Source organism: Pinus tabuliformis, chromosome 4_2 (genome assembly GCF_031772625.1).
Source record: "Pinus tabuliformis cultivar Carrire ecotype Pingquan chromosome 4_2, CPIR1, whole genome shotgun sequence".
Lineage (NCBI taxonomy): Eukaryota > Viridiplantae > Streptophyta > Pinopsida > Pinales > Pinaceae > Pinus > Pinus tabuliformis.
In genome coordinates, this window is record NC_142304.1 from 1143952080 (window position 1) to 1143970588 (window position 18509).

General features: G+C 39.4%; 1 pseudogene; it reads right to left on the minus strand.

The window, feature by feature from the left end:
• Positions 1 to 6676: 6676 nt before the first annotated feature.
• On the minus strand, positions 6677 to 7823 carry LOC149173712 (protein unc-13 homolog pseudogene; annotated as a pseudogene).
• Positions 7824 to 18509: the final 10686 nt, after the last annotated feature.

Consider the following 18509-nt stretch of genomic DNA (forward strand, 5'->3'; position numbering starts at 1 on the left):
CTTTGTGGGTTGTTGTGTCTGCTCCAAAATGTCCTCTCGCTGGCCCATCATGTAGCTCCTGTAAAACCTTTTGAGCTTCAGGTTTCTCAAGACATCTTAACAGGATAGAATCATAATTTTGTCTAAAAAGCACATCATCAATGAGAGTGAAATTCTTCGCTTTTAACCTAATGGCCCTTTTATTTTTGAAAGATAAATTTGGAGGAGCATGACCATTCTTCAAATAGAATATTAAATCTGCATATTGAGATTCAGAATCAGTGACACTTATCTGATTGATTGATTCAGTCTGACCCATATCGCTTGATTCAGGAATGTTTGATGCTCCTGCCAATATCCTGCAAAAACCTTGGTCCCTAACAATCTTTGCTGGCTTTATTTCTAAGTCATATTCTTGAAGCGTCGTGACCCAATTGGCCCTTTTTTCACCCAGTTCTTTTTGAATTAATAGTTGCCTTATCGCTGGGAAAGGGACTATAACTTTCGTGTGAGTTTTCAAAAGAAAGGGCCTGTAATGTTTGACTGCTTTAAACACAGCAAAGGCTTGTTTCTCCACATCGGAATAATTTAGTTCGGCACCCTGAAGATTTGAGCTAAAAAATGAAATGGGTGCTTCCAAATTGTGAGCATTTGGCTGCGTGAGAACTGCAGCATAGGATGCGTTGGACGCAACAGTATACAATGTAAAATGATTAGAAAAATTGGGAGTATTCAAGGCTGGGGCATTGATTATTGATTTCTTGATAACATCAAAAGCTTGCTTTTCTTCTGATCCCCACTTGAAGACTGAATTCTTCTTGATCATTGTCTGAAGTGGTAATACAATTTGAGAGAAATCTGGAACAAATCGTTTGACAAAATTGATCTGACCCAAAAATGACTGCATCGATTTTTTATTGTGTGGGAAAGGGATTTCAGAAATTTCCTTAATCCGATCAGGATCAATATAAATGCCATCTTTGGATACTATAAAGCCTAAGAGTTTTCCTTGGTCAAGAGCAAAGAAAGACTTCTTTGGGTTTAGAGAAATACCATATCTTTTGCATCGCTGAAAGATTTGATTTAAGTCATGCAAATGATTATATCTCTTTTTAGAATATACAGTAATATCATCTAGATAGATGACTACTGATCGATTAATCAACCCTTTGAAGGCTATATCCATGGCTCTCTGGAATGTCGCTCCCGCATTTATGAGTCCAAAAGGCATTTTCTGATATGCATAAGTTCCCCATTTTGTTCTGAATGTGGTTTTAAGTTGGTCATCAGGATGAACCAAAACTTGGTTATATCCGGAGAATCCATCAAGAAAGGACATCAATTCAGAGCCTGCTACTGATTGGAGAATTTACTCCATAGTAGGTAACGAGAAATTATCTTTCAAGCTTGCTTTATTCAGGTTTCTGAAATCAATACAGATTCGAATGTCGCCATTTTTCTTTCTGACTGGCACCATATTAGAGACCCAATTTGAATGTCGGACCGGAAAGATAATTTTGGCTTTCAAAAGCTTATTAAGCTCCGACTTTATCTGGCTCTCCAAATTTGGATGTATTTTTCTTAACTTTTGCTGAATTGGTTTCTGATCAGGAAGCATAGGAATGGTATGCTGGATAATAGATGTATCATATGTCTTTAGGTCATCATATTTCCAAGCAAAAACCTGTTTGTTTTTTCTCAATAGTTTAATAAATGCTTCTTTTTCTTCCTGGGAAAGTCCTATTCCTAAGTTGATGTTTTGAGGAGCATCGTCAGTGCCTAGATTTATTAATTCAAACCTAAGGGTGGAACTTTGAAGTTTTGCATTAATTACAAGTTTAAACCTGTCTTTGATATCATAAAGGTCTTCAAGCTTCACCACGGGTTTGGGAATTGAATTTTCTTGAGGCGCTTGTTTCATCTGTAGATCATGATCATCTTCCTCAATGACTTGATTGTCATAGGATTTTTCCGAAGTTAGAAACTGCAAGATATCTTCGTCATGGTTAAATACTCTCCAATTGGTGACATTGTCAGGAATTGAAGGCCTAAAAAGTAATTCTACAGAAAATCTATCAAGGCTGTAGTCTTTAGAAGGTAGAAGTTTAGAGGCTACATTGGCTAGTAGGTCGGCTGCTGAATTTTGTGACCTAGGAATGGAAGAAATGTTGAAGGCTGAAAAGTGTGAGGTAAGATCCTGTACTAGCGATTGATAATGCTTGAGGTGACTTGAAAGACAATGAATTGCATTTCTCACCTATTTGACAATTATTTCCGAATCACCAAACACTTTTAGATATCACACTTCAAGGTCGATCGCTTTATATAAACCCTGGACTAAAGCTTCGTATTCGGCTGTGTTATTAGTACACTCAAATTCTAACCTACAAGACAACATTGTCTTTTCTCCTTGCGGGCTAACCAAAATGCAACCTGCTCCTGAGCCTTCGCTGGACTTAGAGCCATCAAAATATAAAGACCAAAATAAAGAAGTATTAACAAAAATATCTACATTTTTCTCAGCATCATTAAAGCATCTGGACTTATCTGTTTGTGAAAAAATTTCAATCTGAGATGTAAAATGATTGACTGAAAAAGGAGATGGTTGGGCAACAAAGTTGCCAAAGAATGATTCTGACGAATAGTTCCCCAAAATATTGTTGTTGAATGCCACAGGTTGGTTTTCTTGCTCAAATTCAGTAACTGTGTGGGTCATATGCTTCTCCCGATCGATCCTTATTTGATTCGGCTTTCCCTTGTAGGGAAGCCACATATGTGACCAATCTGTGGAAATATATCCATGCAGTTTTTCGGACCAATCTCTGCTTAAAATCAAACCATAAAATTCAGGTATGTCGGCAATTAAGATGTCAATCTTCTGAACAATTCTGGGGTCGGCTGACAACCTGATGGTTACAGAATTAATTTCTCCGACAACCTGCACCTTAGTCCTATCCAACTGCACAATATGAATGGCAGACTTCTGGGGTTCAATGTTCAGCTTAGAGCAAACTGAAGCTGGCATTATATTAGATGAGGCCCCTGAATCAATTAAACAGTTGTGCAGGTTTCTATTATAAATCTCATAAGTCAGCACGAAGGGTGGAGTGTGAGAATTTGATTTATCTCTGATTAAAACTGAATCGGTAATTTCAACCATACCTGCAGGAGGCTAGCCTGAATCGTTGGCAGCTCTCGCACTGGGAAGGGGAGTAGAGGGAACAACATTTAATTCTTTAAGAAGTAACTTTTGTTGGTGCTTTAGTTTGCTAAGTTCAAACATGGTTATATTTGCCTTAGTTTTCTTCATGTCATCAACAATGTTATATTCCATTGAATCGGATACCACTAGTGTCTTGGATGTGGTAGGAGAATTAGAAGTTGAAGGCTGGTTTTGGGGAACTACTACCGGTGACTTCTTTGGGGGAACTTTTTCCTTTGCTGTAGTAGCACCTGCGCTCCTCTTCTTTGAAGTTGCCTGGGCGGGTTCAGGAGTGCTTCTACTTCTTGTAGTAACCGGAAAGGCTTCTTCTTCATTCTCGGTATCAGAGTTTGGGAGTATAAAATCCCACATTCCGTGGCATTCAACTACTTCTTCTTCATCATCGATTTGTGAAGTTGTTTCCTCTTCCTCTTCTTCTTGGTCTGAATCTGCATTAGATATAACATTGGGCGGCTTTGATTCAGTTTTCTTATAAGTTCTAAATGGTCTTTTGTTTGAAGTTTCGGCCACCTGCTTCTTTATTTCAACCATTTCGTTAGACAATGTTTTAAGGACCTTTTGTAAACCTTCCATGTCATATGGGTCCTTTGGGGTTTTCTTCTTGGAATCTTCTTTAAACGAGACTTTTTTAGCTTTTCTATCTTCCAAAGCGGCTTTCTTTTCTAAAGCGTTGATGCGCTTTTCAACAGCAAGTGCTTCTCTCATGTTTTCAGCTAAGGTAGGTGTTATCACAAAATCACTACTGAGGGCTGCAACCAAGCAAGATTTCATGTAACTCTTTCAACCTAACTTTAGATCAAAGCTTAGCCTCTTTGATCAGAGAGGGCTCTCTCACAAACTCTTGATAAAAATCATTCACTACAACAGATGGCTAACTCTTTACTTATTCATGAAAGCAAAAGCTGGTTGGAGACATGTCAAACTGGTTCTCATTGGGCTATGGAGTCTCATACACTAAGTAAACAAGAAAAACATAATCATTTCATGGAAGTCAAGGCTCTTTGCATTAAGTGTCAAACATACTCCATCAAAACCACGGCTTGCCAAACACACAGGAAGTCAGAGCATAAGATTATGAATTCTGAGTGATTGTGTTAAACAAGGTTGTAAAAGAACATAAAATATAAAACACCATCCTCATATTTGACCACAATAATCCATCGAGAATCTTGAGAAGAAATCAATATTGTTTTACTATTACTGTCACAAGTCTTACAATGGCCCAAAACAACTCTGTTTTTGTATAAAATGTCCAACCCCTTCTACATCTCCTATTGATCCATATATAGGCAAACAAGCTTAACCACCTCGAGCTTCCTCCTCCAGCATGAGGGGAGCCTCGAAGGTGGCTATTGACTATCCCTATCTAGTGCATAACTAATTTATTAATTACAAAATGTCTAAACTGAAATCACAAATGGTTTTCATTTAATCAAAATCCTAAATCTTTGCTCCTTGTCGCATGATGCTTTTCTGGCTTTTGACACATGTCCTTTTGCTGCTTGGGTTAGGATAGCTGAGCTACAGATGCAATGAATACTGACTTTGGATGCTTAAAAGCAAGGATAATTTTAGGGGCGAATGTTCGCCCTTTGGCGAAATTAAGGGGTTTTAAATTTTTAGTGGGCGAATATTTTGTATCATAGTACATTTTTACAAATCACCTCAAATAGCCCACCTTATTTTAACGGAGAGGGTAAAAAAGGTAAATTTAGCCCTTGAAATTAGGACTTACAACCTTCCATTCGCCCATTTTCAAGAATAGGTTTTATTTAAGTGAATCCTTTGGGCCAAATACCATATTTATAAAAGAGGTATGGTAAATTAATAAAAATATAAATAAATGAGAGGTATGGTAAATAAATAAAACGTTTTTTATATTTACTCCATAAGTCACCTTACATACATGTAAGGGTGTAAACAAATAAAAATATAATTAAAGTGGAGGTATGGTAAATAAATAACACGTCTTTTTATACTTACTCGAAAGGTATGGTAAATAAATAAAAATATAAATAAACTAGACTATCGTAAATAAATAAAACCTCTTTTTATATTTAGTCCATAACCCTCTTTCTATTTATGAAGGTTCAAGAAAGAGGTTTTATTTAAGTGAATCCTATTGGCCAAATACCATATTTGTAAAAGAGGTATGGTAAATTAATAAAAATATAAATAAACGAGAGGTATGGTAAACAAATAAAACATTTTTTTATATTTACTCCATAAGTCACCTTATATTTACGAACACTCAAAAAATGGGTTATATTTAGGTGAAACCTATGGCCAAAATACTATGGGACAAATACCATGGACTAGATTGTTATTAATACCATGCAAAAAACCATTATTAACCCTAATATTAGAATTAATAAAAATAAAAATGGTACATGGTATTGACCCATGGTATTCACCAAAATGGCACATGGTATTGACCCATGGTATTCACCTGGAATGTAGCCTATTTAAATGGGGGAATTAAACCAGCATGTAGCCTATGCTAAGATTCACTAGGACTTTACAAATTTTTATTATTTAGTGAAAGAATCGCAAAGATATTACAATATTTTATAATTGAGTAAAATATTCGCCATGCCTGGTGAGAGATTCGCCAAAAAATTATATATACATATTATATTATTGATAAAATCGCCTTCCATTTTTCTTATATACCATGGAGATTCGCCCATTTATTATATTTATAAATTTAAGGGGGGTTCTTAAAATTTTCCCTGCTTAAAAGCGCTGATGGCTCATTAATTGACCAAAAGATGTGTTCCTATTTTAACGGTCTCTGTCTCCCATTTTCCTTCATCATTTAAATACCACGCTCCAAACTCTTTAAACCTTTAATGAAAACGCATAATCACCATATGCCATATGATCTGGATGCTCCGTGGACCAAACAGGTGTACCAACCGAACATTCTGGTAACCCTACCAATACCCTAGTAGCTCGGTCATAAAGTGCCTTTGAGAAAACTTTATGAAAATAAACAAAATATTTTACTTTCCCTTCAAGACCTACACCTATCACTGTTTGAGCCGTTATGAAATCCATGTATGATCTCCCTCCTGTGTTTGAGACCTTCTTTTTAACATTCGCTGACCTCATCATCAAAATTCATTGTTTTTCCACAAAACAGCATTCTACAGCAGTTTCGTAGCGCGCTACGAAACTGCTGTAGATGTCAAAACAGAACCTATGTATCTTGAAGCGTTTTCTGCTTAGATTCATGATCTCTTCAGACATTTGTACAACTGTTAGGAACCTAAATAGTTTTAAAAAGATGAAGCTTGCTTCTGTCATTACATATCACAGCAACCTTGATTAGCATCAAACCAATAAACAGCTTCAATACTAAACTCTGACTGTCTTGAGCTTTATTTTCTCAACAGCCACTCATTTTCTCTTGGATGAAGCATTCGGTTAAGATATAATTCCTACAAGGACTCTGCTTTTTATGCATAGAACCTAGAAGTCAAAAGCTGCAATGTGGGCACTAACAACTTTATCTCTCAATGGATCCACAATAACATCACATAGTTCTACCAGCACCGAATCAAGGCCTTGAAGCACCATATCCATCCGTGCTTGTGAGACACTGTTTTTGTACAAACCATCGATAAAGGATTCCTTCAAATCCCAAAAGATTATTTTCATGCCTGTGAACTCGCATATTTTATCAATGGTTGCATTAATCTTTTTCTGGTGCCATCAAAAGCTGTTGAAAGTACACCCATTGGTCTGTTAGCAGTAACATGCCTTGGCTTGAGATCACAGTCGACTGAGCTTCGCCCTGCCATAACATTTCCTGAGGTTTCTTTTGTGCCCAGCGTTCTCGAATGCTATCCTTCAGCACATTCAGATGGAAAATGGCATAATGAAGAGAATTTAGGCGAACACAAAGCTTGGATGTTGACAAGACATTGATTTGGCTAGAACGTCTATCATCAGGCAATCTGGGGTCGACCACCTTTTTCTTAGCAAATGCCTTCATACCACTTTCTTTCTTGTATCTTGTTAAAATTGGAACAGGTGGTATAAGATCTTGTTTATCCACTAGCGGACTAACAACCCTCTGAGTGTAGGCTTGTAGTGCATTGTCAAGACCACTGACGAGACCATTTAGCTGCGGAACCCTCATAGGCAGTTGTAAACTGAAAAACTGATCCACTGTCTCTTCCATAATTCTGTAGACTTCAACAATAGAATTACCATGTCGATGTTGAGATAATGAAGGCTCCCATTTCTCTTGCTGAATTGTTCGTTCAATCTATTCTGAGATTCTAGCAAGTTGCATGTTTATCCACCGCAGAATCAACATACCAGATATTGTTTCAACCTGGTAGGGCATCATCTGTTGTTTGTAGTTATCATACACCTGGCCATCTTGACACACAGATGAAACAAGTTTCAACAAATGCTGATCAAGGCTCTCAGCTGCTGTTAGTACAGATGCAACATCCTTTGTAATATGTGACACTTCATCAAGGAACGGTTTCAACTCTTTACCATAAAGCTGATGAAGTAATGAAGCAGAAATGGCAGTAGACATAGGATTCCAGGGTGATAAAACAGGACGGAAAACATTTGAATCCATTATGGCAATTCTCTTCATATCTTCGGCAAATACTGCTAGACGATGGTCATGTTCTGCCTCTAGTTCCCGCCATCCTTCAACTTTACTATCTTAACATTTCCGTGTTCTTCCGTGTCAAACCCTGTGGCCACTGTTCCTTTAATTATTTCCACACCCTTTCCTTTATAATAGCCCTCATAAAAAGCAGCCATCTGCGTCCATGAAAGCAGTAATTTTTCTCAACAAACGCAGAGTGACAGGCTCGACGAGCATCTTTTTCTACTCACCAGAAAGACTGTCAACATACCTAATTATTCTCTCTAACTGTATTTGGCACTCGAAGGCCAGAATCTGAGCCAAATTGTGCAATTCATGGCTACCAATATTCTGTAGACATTGGTGGATCAAATCCTCTAAATCCTCTGTATGTTCATTCATAAATCAAATCCTTTCCGCCTCGCAGGTAACTGCTCTATTTTCTACATGGATGTCTGCTACTTGAACTCTCCGCCATCCTACTCCATGTACATAAAAATACAACCCAACTTTGCAAAATACTCGGGCTCCTATCTATTATCTCCTGGGCGCGCAGCAACAGACAAATTCAAGATGTGAGCAACGCTCAAGCGTCCCGCATATGAATTGAAAAGCCCTCAAACACACTAACAGTTACTTGTAAACCCTCTCCAAAGTTTGGATTTGACAAATACGATTCTGTAGGCTCCGGAGCATAAAATTGCAGGCCCTTTCTTATGCGTTCCTTAACCCATAAAAAGCAAGCTCTTACTTCATTATTTTGTTCATAGTTTGGGCCGAGAGAGGCGGCTTTGAAACAAGAAAGCAATTACCAAATGCAGAATGTAAATTGCAAACAAAATCGATTGCAATCATAACACCAGTGGAACATTCAGCTACAAGTGACATGGGACTTTTGTCTTTCGGGACGAGAGTAGTCGGCCTCGTTGGAAAGAGCAACAGTAGATTACAGAGCTCTTTGTAGCATAGTCGGTCCGGGAGGGTATCTAACGATTTTTTTTTTTTTATTACACGGCTCTTCCAAAATAAAAAACTCTTCACCTTCTTTGCAATGGGAGGCACCGGCTTAGAACCTGCTTTCATTTATTTTATTCGATGCAAACTCATCTTTAATGACATCTGTCAATATAATTCCAGCCCTTATGCCACATCATCAGCAGATGCAACTGCGACCATAACACCTCTCTGTTTCATAGCTTCCCTAAAGACAATCTTGAACATTATCAACGTTATCTCGATACCAAAAGGGGCAAAAAGAGTCGGTTTGCGCACCGAACTACTAACAAATTCTGCACTAATTCCTTTCCAATGCAATGATCAATGTTTACTCAAATTCTCTGCTGATGTTAAGTCCATCAGCATGATTACTAAGCAGAATTTGATTTAAAAAATGACAGCATAATATCTTGCCCGCAGTCCAACATGGGGACGAGACACAAAAACATCTACTTCATCAACCACGCCATGCCTTCATATTTGAGTGAGCAATTAGTAGACATGACAGGAGATACCCAGCGTTTGAGGTCACTTTCCTTTCTGGATCACCAAGCTTGTTCACAAGTGTCGAAAGGAGCTTGCGTTATTGTTCAGGTTTATCCTTAAGAAGATCAAACATTGTCTTCAAGGCTTTGTCTTTAAGAAAGGTAGCGCATCTTTGGAAGCATCTTCCAATGCAACGACAAAGCGCTCAAACCTTTGCTTTAGATAATCTTCCCAATACCAAAATAGAAGAAGTGAATTTGCATCCTTTGATTTTGATAGAACATGGAGAGATTGCTGGCCAAAATACTTCAGTTTCCTATCTGGCAGCAAACTGATTAAAAATAATTCCTTCAATGCATCAATACCAACACCTGCATGGCGCTTACCTACCTTAGAGGTCACCTATGACAGAAAAATCAATCATCCTCAGATTGAAACGCCGAAGTATCCTTATCTTTATCCTTGAACATGGTGTGAACATGAACTTTATCATAAATATTTTTCCAATCTTTCAATCCATTGTGGCGCCCTGTTTTGTGAAAGAGGTTACAGATTGTGAAAAGACAATTCCAAATGTCAAACACTCTATGATTTATGGAATTTAATAGATTCTTTGTCTGGAGGATTCAACACAAAATCTCTTGCAAGTCTCCCACATTAGTATGTACATCCTTCACAATCACCCATGAGCCAGAATTCAGAGATAACTCCCTTAATGTACTTGATGCCAATCCCACAATAGCTGCATCATCATAGGGTGTCTCCTTGAACACACTGTCACTGCTCTCATCAACATTCCTGGAGGGAAGTAGAACTCTGTACAATAGGCATGCTAGGATTTGGACCTTCACTGAAACCTCGAACCAATTCCCAATTTCGTAGCACGCTACGAAACCAGCTAAACAGGTAGCGCTGCGAAACTGCTAAAAGAATTCTGGCACTGCGAAAACACCCTGTCTTTAAGCTAGGCTAAATTTTTTTTGACAACAGCATTTTCAGTGATAACAGTAGGTTTCCCAGCCCTGTCTACAAAAATAGCTATGTTGGCGGGTAGGGCTGTAATATACCATTTGCTTCGTATTTGTTCACTTGGTTTAGAAGCGGTAGGGATTTTATTCAGGAGTTTATTAAATCTAGCATTAAACTCCTTTATCGGTTCCCTATGCTCTATTCTCAGATTGGAGAGGTCGTTTATTAAAGTAGCTAAAGACCTGTCATCCCCATATTTTGTGAGAAACTGCTCTTGGCATGTGTTCCAACTAGTAATTGAACCAGAAGGTGAGGAAAAATACCAGGATCCTGCTGATCCTTGTAAAGTGTAAGGGAAGAGTCTTACAACAACATCTTGCTCTGTCACTCCTTTTAGGTTAACTGCTAACATAAAGTTGTTGATGTGTTCTTCAGCCTGGGTCCCGTCATCTGGATTGAATTTAGGTAGCCATTTTTCGGGAACATCGAGTAGATCATGCAATGGTGCAGGCATGTTGACTGCTCCTGGCCTAGTCCATGGATCTTCCATTATGATAGCGACAGTGGTTGAGACTACTGCTGGGATTCCAGATGTATGGGAAGGGATTAAAGATGAGGAGTGAATGAGTTGGGATATTGAGGCTTCTGATCCCTGGTGAATGACAATTTGTAATGGGGGAGTGGATGGTTGACCTCGCAGAGGAGAAAATGCAATGGATGACGTGGATGAAAGCTCTTCACTATCAGACCCTTCAGTAATTTTCTTTGCCCTTTTCCTTTTAGGTAAAGGAAACTCAGTGGGTTCAATACCGAGTTTTTCGCTCTGAAGTCTGGTGAGAGGGTGAGTGAGGTTGAATTGCGAAGTCACACTGCTTTCTGATACCTCAGATTTCTGTGGTGATATCGAGAAGCTCTGAAGTTTATGGATTAGAGACTGGACTTCAGGTGATTCAAGAGCTAATTGTTCTGTGGTATGATGGGTTTGAGCAGTGGTAGTTGATTCCCCTTCTCCTTGTTTGGATACCGGCGAACCAGTATGCAAATGAGAAGGTCGAGGGGATTCAGAGGGGGAAATACTCTTGGAATGGCTTATAGGTTTGGAGTTATGTGCCATTCACAGTTGAGGCCCTCCTTCTAGCGCCAATTTTGTTGAGGCCTCGAAAATCGCTGCCAAAACAAAGGGGAAACCACCCGGTCCGGACCTTAGTATAGCTCCTTTTCCATTTGGAATAGTGGCTCCGACTGGGGATAATGGGACCAGTTTCCCAATAATGGATAAAAGTGGGATGGATGAGTAACTTATGAGGTATGATAGTGATAAGTGAACAACTAAAACTATCGGCGAAATATATATTAACTATAATCTAATCCCGGGACTTATCAATCTTTCAAAGCGTAGCATTTGATAATCTGTACTTTAATGCAGGCATATAGATGACTCCGACACTAAAGCATAGACGTTTAAACCATTTAAGATTGCTCTGCATAATTAGTTATGCAGGGCGATAATAACGAATTACTACACGTTGTCATTCATATCATTGCTACATGCATGATTAAAAGAAAAGGCATATCACAAAACATCCAATAGTGGAATGAAATGAAGATTCACCGTTACAGCGCATACATGTATTCAACAATAGCAAAAATAATAACACAACAATTCATATAAGAGGAAAGAAGACAGATGCAGATAAAAGTACCATGTAATCCGCTCAACAATCCATTACATAAATCGCTATGTCGCAGTCCTTTCTTCAAACCAAAAAGCATTCCAAACAAGAGACAATAGTGCGCAATTGCATAAAACAGCCTTCTCGTCAAATTAAGGACTATTGGCCGAGTTTCACAAAAGAATATAGGCTGAAGCACAGTAGTGCAAACTTCAGCCTTTAAGTCTATTACAAAATTTTACGCCCCTTTCCAAAACAATGAAAGGGTCTATAAATACTAATCTAATCTAAATATCTAAGAAAAAACTGAACAGCTATGAAATTGGCATCAATAAATATTTTCCATCTTTTTTGGCGATCTGGCAGTCGGCAGCAATGCTTCATTCGGTGGGCTCTTTGCCTTTAAACCTCAACTGACATATCGCCAGCATTGGCTCTACTTCCGGTGGAGTGTTGAGACGCGACGTGAGCTGGGCATCATATGTGGCATCCTGAATGTCGGGGATTAGGCATTTGAGAGCATCTGTTAAACACTTAAGAGTCGACCTTTGAGTGTGCGGCTTGATTAGAAAGAGCCAATATGCATCGGAGGTTAAAGTATTTACTCCAGCGATTAACTTTCTCTTTTCCTCCAGTTCATGATAACTTGTTTGTTTAATCATGTTCGCCGTGGTTATGCTTCCAGGTGTGCACTGAGAGATCATGTTGGCCAAATAGAGTGTATTGTTGACTAAATCAATCATATTGTTGGCAATCATTTTACACCTTGAAGCTGCCCTTTCCGCTTTCATCATCTGAGTGTTCCATTCCGTGAAGAGTATGTCCTTGAATGGCTAATAGATCCTAGGCAAGTTCGATGCTTTCCCCACATCAGTATCTTGCCAATCAAGATATGAGGCTATGGTTTCTTCGGTATGATCTAGTTCATTTCTAGCTTTTTCAATTTGCTGACATACTTCTGTAGATACTTCACATAATGGCTCAGCCTCAGTTAGTTGTTGGCACAAGAGTCTAACCTGAGAGATTAATGCACTATTTATTTGAGCTGCCTCTGCTCTGAAATCTTCGACTTTCTTGGTGCCTTTGATATCTTCGAGCTGTGCTAACAGTTGAGCGATTTGCTCATCCTTTGACTTCGTCATTAGCTCGTTTTCCGCTCTCAATTGTGCCAATGCCTCTGTTAATTCTTTCTGCTTCTGGATTGCGCTCTGATCAATCCTCTGTTTTTCAGTCTGCAGTTGCTGGGTTAATACATTGTTTGCTTGCTGTTGTGCCAGCAACTGCTCTTCTACCTGTGCTGCCTTGTTTCGCACCTCGGCTACTTCTGCTTGCAATGCACAAATCTCCTGGTCCTTAGTCTTTAACAAAAGACTTACCTCTGATGCTTTATCAATAGTCGCTGCAGAATAAGCTCCCGCATACTGCGATAGCTTGGTTAGATCATCGGAGGGGTCCAATTCCCCCTTCCAGACTACATTCCCTGTGACTGTTTGCTCAGGAAAGATGGAAGGTTGATCAAGCCTTCGTCTCTTCCTTGAGCGCTTAACAACTGCTTTGTGCCTAGGGCTGTAGAAAACGTCCAGGGGAGGAATATCTTCCACCTGGAGCACAATCTGATCGGAAGGGTCTTTGGTGATTACCTCGAGATCCTTTGAAGTGGGTGGGCCGCTGGTTCTGCTTAGAACCTGAGAAGAAGTGGTGTCTGGTGCGTCTTTGGAGCCTTCCTTTCCACTGATAATGGAATCGAATTGATTCCATTGTTTAAGCAATTCAGGATCTATGGAGGTCTGTTTGTGTTGCTCCGTCTGGGATTTACTCTTCTCCTTTTCTTGTTCCAACCTCTTTTGCTCCTCCAGCTCTTTCCGCTGCTGCTCTTCTAACTCCTTTCTCTGTTTCTCTTCTTGCTCTCTTCTTTGCTTTTCCACTAATTCCTTTTTCTGCCTATCTGCCAGCTATTTCTTTTGTTTTTCTTCTTCTTCCTTCTTCCGTTGTTCCTCCATCTGCTTCTGCTTTCTCTGTTCTTGTTCCTTCTGCTCTTTCTGCTGCTTATCCATTTGCTCCTTCTTTTGCCTTTCAGATTGCTCCTTTCTCTGCTTCTCTGCCTGCTGCTTCTCTTGCCTTTCCTCCTGTTGTTTCTTTTGTTCTTTAGTTATAACAGGAGGTTGGCTTGTCTGTTTCTGACCAGGCTCGCTTGAGGAGGACGCTGAGGTTAATGACAATAAGTCTAGAGGCAGAGTTTGCAACCTCTGCTCTCTAAGTTTATTGAACTCAGTTAAATTCTCATCATTTTATTTCATCCTGACAAGCTATTTGGTTTGGCTTATTGTATCGGCAACTATGAACAGGTCATCAAACTCATCCCCTTGATGGTCAATTTTTGTCTGTTTGGCCTGTTTTAGGGCAATGAAAGCAGTCTTCCTTGGATCATAGAGTCTGGCTGGCATAGTGGGCAGGGATAAAGCTTGCATCTTTATAGCCTCCTTTTTTGCATGTTGAAGATTATGCAGAGTAAAAACACCCATTCTCAAGGGAAAAGGGTGCCAACCCCTCTTCTTCTCTTTCTTGAGTGTTTGGGTTACACTCTCAGCCATAATTTGGTAGGAGATCTCTCGGGCTAACAGTTTGTCTGGAACATATAGAGGGAGAACATGCAGCTTGGCTTGGCTTCCATAAACCCTAATATAGGTAAAATGCTCTTCTCCAAACCATCCTGCTACAGCTGGTAAGTCGAAGGAAGCGAGATAGGAAATTTTTGGAATAGGCCGATCAAAAATGGAATAATGAATGGGAACCATAAAACCATTGCAAATTTGATACAAATGGTCCTTGTAAGAGGACTTCCACAATTTCTGATGATACAAATGAATGGGCGAAGGGTCTTGGGTGGTCCATCTCCAACCAAGGATGGGAAACTCAGAGTTAAAACACAATGTGTCCATAATGTAGGCACTATAATAAAATGGGGGGATTTTCCTTTCGGTGACTACAGATTTAGCTCTAAAATCCCGAACAGCTATAGTCAACTTATCAGAAAGAATGGTGGCCCAATCCATGATTATACTATTAACAGCGGCCTCCATCAGGGGAACCATTTCTATATCGAAATTGGCAGAATCATGTAATCCCCATAGCCTACACATCATAATTCCCGCATAGCAATAGGGAGAAGCCAAAGAATCAACGGAGTACTTACCCGAGCTTTCGTGCTTGTGTTTGGCCGGGTTCTGCCTCCAATCCCGAATAGGCTCGGATGGTACTTCATTTTCAGCTGCAAACTTCTCCACAAAGTCTTTGTTGTAGATTTTCTCTGGCTCACGCAAATGATACATTTGCCTTAGGTGCTCTGGCTTAAACGACCCGAAAATCCGTCCGTCTCTTGTGTGGAACGTTCTGTCAATGATTGGAATTTCCTCGATTGCCCATCGCACTACATCAGTGTAGGGAAGGACTTGCTCTCTGGCCGCTATTCTGTGAAGAAAGGAATCAGCCAACTCTTTGAGAGTTGCATCGGACTTTTTGAGTGAGTCCGCAGTAGCCACTGTCACTGAAACTTCCGGTTGCTCAGCTTCTAGTAAATTATATGTGCCCTGCCATGTAGTCTTGTTAAGACCAGTGCACGTAGTGTCTGAAATGAGGCCTTTCTTCTTATCTGCAGCAGCTTGACCTGCTACAGGTGTAACAGCAGAGCCCGTAGTCCTCTTGGATCTTTTCCCCATCATGCTTAAGCTTCTCTCAAAAGACGAATTCTACACAATTGCAAGAGAAATCGTAACAACACAATAACAATGACGCTTCACGGCGGGATAGATATATCATTTGAAGCGTGCCAAGATTAATTTTCAAAAGTGGCTGCGGATCCAATCGCTGAGAGGATATTGCAGATGCATTAATGGTGATTTGAGGCCTGCTACCCATTAAATGTGATGATTACACCGTTATCCGGGTGAATGACTCCCTTAAGCGTGCAACATATATTCTGGCCGTTAAACGCAGGTGTTCGTTAATCGAAGGGGCAAAATCTTTTAAATACACACACATTACCTTATCCCTTGCATTTAACGGCATTTTGGGATTCGCGCTTTGTCAACCATATATGAATATAAAATTAAAGCTTTAAGTAATAGCTTTTAAGAATGCTGACCACCAATGAGCGATATCGCATCGCTTCGGGGAATAAGTGCTGCACAATTATCCCCAAAAAATCCTGCCGACAGCCGATAAGCGATATCGCATCAGGCTAGTGCATGAAAACAGAGCTAGGTGCATATAAAGTGGTTTTGGGGGTTACCGATTGCGATATCGCATCGCATCGGGGGTAGGAACCTGGTGCCTTACTGAAGTGCATGGAATTCTACTGACGGCCGATAGCGATATCGCATCGGGTCGGGATTTATAACATAAAGTGGTTCCACATGAGGTATTGCCGATAGCCGATCACCGATATCACGTCGCGTCGGGGCATGAGTTATGTGCCGTTACATGGTGTGCATGTAACATTGCCGATCGCCGATAGCGATATCGCATCGGCGGAGACCAAAATGCCATTTGAATGCATCTCTCATGTTATTGCGATATGCGATCTTGCGATTGCTTTATCGCAATAACAAAAGATTATTTATTATTTGAAACATTAATATCCCAAAAAGGCTTAAATACATGAAACTCATTTGATTATGCGGCCTTTTTTGAACATGCAAGCATTGATGCCAAAATTTTTAAAAGGGACCCATTCCATTTGTTAATTTTTTGTAAATAAGAATGATATGAAATGGGGGAATGTTGTAGGGCACAACAGATATATAATTGGAGCATGATAGGATTTTATCCTAAGTTGAATCATTGGAAATGTGTGCATACGGTGATGGGTTTTGCTTAACCATAAATTCTAAGCACCAATGTTATTTTGTAAATATCCTAACTTCATTCATCCATTTATTTGCCCATAACCCACAATTATCACATCCGCCATAAATCTTGACCCCACCATCACTTTCCGCCTCATGTTGTTAAATCCCTTTCATCTTATCTTACATCCCGCACACTCCCCCAAGATTCGATGGCCCACATCGCTCCTCGACACTCATTTGTCATCCTAACTTTATTGGGGGGGGGGGGTCCAAAGTGGGCAGTTTTGGAAACCACCCTCTTAAACTACTTTTCACTCATTCTAGTATTTCGGAACTTAAAATCCAGAAACAACTTACCACCTGAAGTTGCTCCTGAATGTGGTTTCCATTTGACCATTTACTGCCGCTCCAACATCACTATCCACGTTTGCTCCATGTCACTTCCTCCGTCCAATCAGTTTTCGCCTATTCGTCATTCATTTAATTCACAACTCCCACAAATTTATGCCCCATAGAATTTTTTATCAGTCAGTTGAATAATTAATGAGGATTTAGCCGTTCATTAAACAATCCTGCTCCATTTTTCTTCATTATAAGCCCTATTCCTTCATGAAAACCATTACACAGTGTAATTCTGAAACTCAATTCATCACTAGAGATTTTGTGCTTACAAATTAAATGATAGACTCATATTTCAATCGAAATCATCATTCTGTTCAAAACCATGCTGACATCCAGGTCCACCTATCTACTTTCAGTTATACTGTTTTTCTGTTTTCACTGTGTTTCAGACCAATTTCTTCCATTTCTGTCACTTTCAACCTATAATTCACTTAACAAGATGCCTCCTAAGGGAAAAGAAATTGCAGAAATCCAAAATCCTCTTATTCATCCACAAGTTGACTTCCATCATACGCCCCTGGTCGATAGAGATCGTAAAATCATTGAGTCTTCCTCTCAATTTGATTTATATGAAATTTACTACTAGATGGAGGATCAATTAATTGATCAGACAGATGAAATAGGACTTTGGGACTCCCACCTTCCCCACTACATTTTCCCTCAGATACACAGAGCACCTGAATTTGTCAGGAAATGCCATGAATCCTATGATCCCACTCAAAGAGCAATCATTTCACCCACAGGAGAAATCCTTTGTTTCATCAATGTTGATTCCATTGAAAATATGTTGCAAGCCCCAACTATTGCACCAACCCATCCTTTTTCTCATGAAAGCCTGATAGAAGGTTATCAAAAGCTAGTTTTTACTAAAAGATCCCAGACTCTTGAACGTTTCCTAGCTATAGATAGCCCTCTGCCTAAAAGAAACCCTCTCTATGATTCATCCATGTTCCCTAACAGAACAAAGCAAATCACCACTATTTTGTCCTACCTTATTAGTTAGAATTATGATCAATATGTTAATGATGCCATCCTAGATTTCTTGTCAATCTTTTTTGCTAATTCCAAACCCATTTTTCTCTATAACTTTATCTAATTGCTAGTTGAAGCCATACATGAAAAATTTGTCCAATTTAACATTGAAGAAGTACTCAAGCATGCTTCACTGCTTGTATATTATTTTATATATTTTCATGGAGACAAATTTCCATTCACCTTACAAAAGCTGGATGAGGATGGCAACTAGCAATCAATGATCTTTTGGACTTCAATGGGAATTAAGGAGAAAGAAGAATTTACATATAAACAGTTCATAG